This window comes from Triticum urartu, chromosome 3A, assembly GCF_056163025.1.
Source record: "Triticum urartu cultivar PI428250 chromosome 3A, HENAU_Tu73, whole genome shotgun sequence".
In the NCBI taxonomy this organism is placed as follows: domain Eukaryota; kingdom Viridiplantae; phylum Streptophyta; class Magnoliopsida; order Poales; family Poaceae; genus Triticum; species Triticum urartu.
In genome coordinates, this window is record NC_141875.1 from 487,903,911 (window position 1) to 487,908,609 (window position 4,699).

A 4,699-nucleotide genomic window follows, 5' to 3' on the forward strand; every position below is an offset into this window, starting at 1 on the left:
TGTAAAGATCGATATACTGGAAAGCTATATACGGGCATCGGAAAGGTTCCGAGTGATTCGGGTATTATTCGGAGTACCGGAGAGTTACGGGAATTCATATTGGGCCTTAATGGGCCTTACGGGAAATGAGAGAAAGGCCTCAAGGGTGGCCGCACCCCTTCCCCATGGATTGGTCCGAATTAGATTAGGGAAAGGGGGCGCCCCTTCCTTCCTTCTCCTTCTCCCTTCCCTTTTTCCTATTCCATGTTGGAGGTGGAATCCTACTAGGACTAGGGGGTCCTAGTAGGACTCCACACTTTGGGCACGCCCTATGAGGGTCGGCCTACTCCTCCCTTCATCCTTTATATACATGGCCAGGGGGCACCCTATAGACACACAAGTTGATCATTGATCCCTTAGCCGTGTGCGGTGCCCCCTCCACCATAATCCACCTCGGTCATATCGTAGCGGTGCTTAGGCGAAGCCCTGTTACGGTAGCATCATCATCACCATTATCATGCCGTCGTTCTGACAGAGCTCTCCATCGACACTCAGCTGGATCAAGAGTTCGTGGGACATCACCGAGCTGAACGTGTGCAGATCACAGAGGTACCGTACTTTCGGTACTAGGATCGGTCGGATCGTGAAGACATACGACTACATCAACCGCGTTGTAATAACGCTTCCGCTTATGGTCTACGAGGGTACGTGGACAACACTCTTCCCCTCTCGTTTCTATGCATCACCATGATAGATCTTACGTGCGCGTAGGAATTTTTTTGAAATTACTGCGTTCCCCAACAATTGTCGTAGTGCTTAGGCGAAGTCCTGTGAGGATCACATCATGAACACCGTCACCACACCGTCGTGCTGATGAAACTCTCCCTCGACCCTCTATTGGATCAAGAGCTCGAGGGACGTCATCGTGCTGAACATGGAGGTGCCGTACGTTCGGTACTTGAATCGGTTGGTTCGTGAAGACGTTCGACTACATCAACCGCATTAACCTAACGTTTCCGCTTTCGGTCTACGAGGGTACGTGGACACACTCTCCCCGTCTCGTTGCTATGCATCTCCTAGATAGATCTTGCATGATCGTAGGAATTTTTTTGAAATTGTATGCTACGTTCCCTAACATTAGTAAACAGCAGCAGTGATCAATTGCTCGGGTTCAGTTAGCAGCACCAGCGAAGGAACTGCTCGGTTTAGTTAGCAGCGAAGCGATCGATCGGCTTCAGTACGTAGTGGGATCGATCAATTGCTCGGGTTTAGTAAGCGAACGCCTCGCTCAGGTTCAGTTAGCGAGCGCCTCGCACAGCAATCGCACGTACGAGAGAAACGCGCAACCACACTGCATCGCTTGGCCCGGACCACCCACTGTAACCGGGAACTGCACAAAAATTTCATCGCCCTCGCTTCTACCATGATTTTTTATGTCATGGACGGCCCAAAGAATGTCATACAGGTGCGTCCCCAGCCCGCCCAGGACGAAAAGCCCATTTTCTGTCATGATTTTTTTCCATAGAAGTAAGAGCCCACCACATCTATGATGATACGTGTTTTTGTCACAATTATCGTCATAGAAGTGTCATAACCATGACAGGGAAAAAGGCATTTGGGCCAAAATGTCGGATGTGTCTTTTTTTGTAGCGCATTCACCCGCTTCCAAGCACCGCCAACGACCACTGCCGCCCGGAGCTCAACCGCAGGTATATATCCCCTCACTATCATCTCTCCTCTCCATCACACATTTATTCTATTGGATGGTATTGATTACCATGATCGGTCTAAAGTGCATGATATCTGTCCCCCTACTATCTTGGGGATTAGGGTTATCACGACAAATTTTAAGTGAGACATATCAACGCGTGCTAGTATAAAACTCCTGGAACATCGACATGATCACCAACTTGATATGGTTCCAGAATTTTTGGAAAAAGGTGACATGAAAGCCATCCGGACCAGGAGCAAAATTGTCCTTCATCTCCATGATAACTTGGCCCACATCCTTGGCCGAGAATTGGAGGGCGAGATCCACATCCTTAGTGGCCAAGACCAAGGCATCTGCATGCCAGGCGGTCCAAGGTCAATGCAACCCTGGATTATGGTTCTACTTAGAAGAGCTCCTTATAGAAGGAATAAATGTGGATAGAGATGTCCAACCTCCTCCATGAGGCCATCGTCTGCACACATGTACATGATGGAGCACATCCGCCTTCTTTGAGAAATAGGTTGTGTTGGCATCACCATTCAAAAGAGAATTCTAAAGGCTTCACTGCTACCAGAATAACTCTGGTAGCCCTTGAAAACCTCCATAAGGGATGCCTCAAGGGTGTAGCATTGAAGCCACTCTTTAGGGGTAAGGCCGGAAGCATCAGGTGCCTGGTCAATGACCCGGATCCGGTCCAGGAGTTCTCCCTTACGGAGACGAGGGGCAACCCCGACTTTAGCCCCAACCCTCGCATGAACTCACAAGATTCTTTGGCGTAGTGATGCCAAATGTCCAAAATGTCCACCGCCTGAAGGCTCGGGGAGGAGTAGCGACTACCACTACCTACCTTAGGTGAATTGATTCCATGAAGCACGGATGAAGTAGTCAAAAGTTCTCAAAATGAAATCAGTTCGCTTTAGAGGGAGTGCCCTCCTCCAAATAGAGAAGGAGAGATGAGTGGTCCAAGCCGATGCTAGTAAGTGATAGGCAATAGGCCATAGCGAGACACGTCGGGCGTGTGTGTCTGCGTGCCGGGCACGTCAAGCGCGGTTCAGGCCACATCGGGCTCGTGGCAGGTGTGTGTGTGTGGGCGCGTGCGTGCGTAGCACGGGGATGTCCATGCGGGTGTGCGTCGTGCACATGTGTGTAGGCGCATTCTGTTGGAGAGATTAGGGGGTGCAAGGAGTTGGTCTGAGGCGGGCTCGCCACGACCCGGATGTGTGCGTGCATGTCGCGGGCGCGGCCAGAGCGGGTCATACCAAGCGCTCGGCGTGGACTGGGACATGGGGTGCGTGCCCTGACGTGGCCCAAGGTATAAGGACCCTCCCATATGCGTTGTAACATGTGCAGGTTGAGTTCATGCTTGAGAAGAAAAAGAAAAAACGTCGTTCGAGCGGCTGTGGCGTTCGTGCGCTGGCAACACTGTGTCTCCCTTCGATCCCTTTCTTCTTCCTTTCAATGAGTGCTAGAGAGAGAGAGAGGTCCGGCGAGGAGAGCAACTAGTAGTGAGCTACGGTTTTGGGTTTGAGCCCCAACATTTGGCATCAGAGCCACGTTAGCGGGGGTGGTCACCGGTGATGTCACTCATGCCCTACGCCGGCCGATCGGGGAGCTCCCTGCCGATGCAGGCCCCTGTGCTCACCAATGACAACTACACCGCATGGGCAATCAAGGTGGAGGCCAACCTGGACGCGGTCGAGCTCTGGGAGGCGGTGGTTCCAGCGAAGGACGCGGCGGCGACAGTCGTCGTGAAGAAGGACAAGCCAGCGCGAGCTTACCTGCTCAGGGCGCTCTCCAAAGACCTGCTGATGCAGGTGTCGACAAAGAAGACGGCGGCGGAAGGTATGGGCCAGCTTGAAGGCCCGTTTCGTCGGAGCTGATCGGGTTCGGGTGGCGCGGCTAGCCACCCTCCGCGGCGAGTTCGAGCGACTGCGGATGGCGGACGTCAAGTCACTGGATGCCTTCGCCGGCAAGATTGGTGGCATGGCGGCGTGATACGCGGGGCTCGGGACAACGATGGGAGAAGTCAAGATGGTGAAGAAGCTGCTGGACTCAGTGCCAGACCGGCTGTACGCGGCGGTCGCTGGCATTAAGCAATTCTGCAACGTCGAGACGATGTCGTTCGGGGAGATGCTCGGCCGTCTGAAGACGTTCAACGAGAGGTCGCGACGGCGCGTGCGGGCCGGCGGTGAGCAGGCGGATGATCAATTGATGCTCACCACGGCACAATGGGCGGCGCGGCGACGACAACAGGGAGGAGGCGGCAACGACCACGACGATGACGGGGTGGGCAGCATGGTGGCGGCGGAGGGAAGAGGCGCTGCAGCTGCTACAACTGCGGGCAGCGCGGTCACTTCAAGCGCGACTGCACTAGGCCTCGAAGGGTGGTAGCGGCAGAGCAGGCTCTCATCGCGGAGACTGGCGATGACGACCCAACACTGCTCTAGGCCGCTGCTTAGGGGGTGATTGATAGGCAATAAGCCACGGCGAGACGTGTCGGGCGCGTGTGCGTGCACGCGCCTGGAGCGTCAAGCGCGGTTCGAGCCGCGTCGGGCTCATGGCAGGTGTGTGTGTGTGTGTGTGTGTGTGTGTGTGTGTGTGAGCATGTGCGTGCGTAGCACGGGGATGTCCGTGCGGGTGTGCGGCGTGCGCGTGTGTGTAGGTGCATTCTGTTGGTGAGATTAGGGGGTGCGTGGAGTTGGTCCGAGGCGGACTCGCCGCGACCCGGACGTGTGCGTGCATGTCATGGGCGCGGCCAGAGCGGGCCGGACCGAGCGCTCGGCGTGGACTGGGATGTGGGGTGTGTGCCCTGACGTGGCCCAGGGTATAAGAACCCGTGCGGGTGGCCTGGGGCCTTTTGTGTTTGTACGGTTCCGATCTTTGGTACATTGTCTATATTATGGGCTTTATATTAATCTAAAGACGGACGCGTCTAGCGTTTTCGTTCTAAAAAAAGAGGTGCAGGTTAAGTTCGTGCTCAAGAAGAAAAAAAAACGCCGTTCGAGTGGC

At 54.5% G+C, this 4,699-nt stretch overlaps 1 pseudogene; it reads left to right on the forward strand.

Moving 5' to 3' along the window:
- The first annotated feature begins 3,267 nt into the window (after positions 1-3,267).
- On the forward strand, positions 3,268-4,081 carry LOC147980217 (uncharacterized; annotated as a pseudogene).
- Positions 4,082-4,699: the final 618 nt, after the last annotated feature.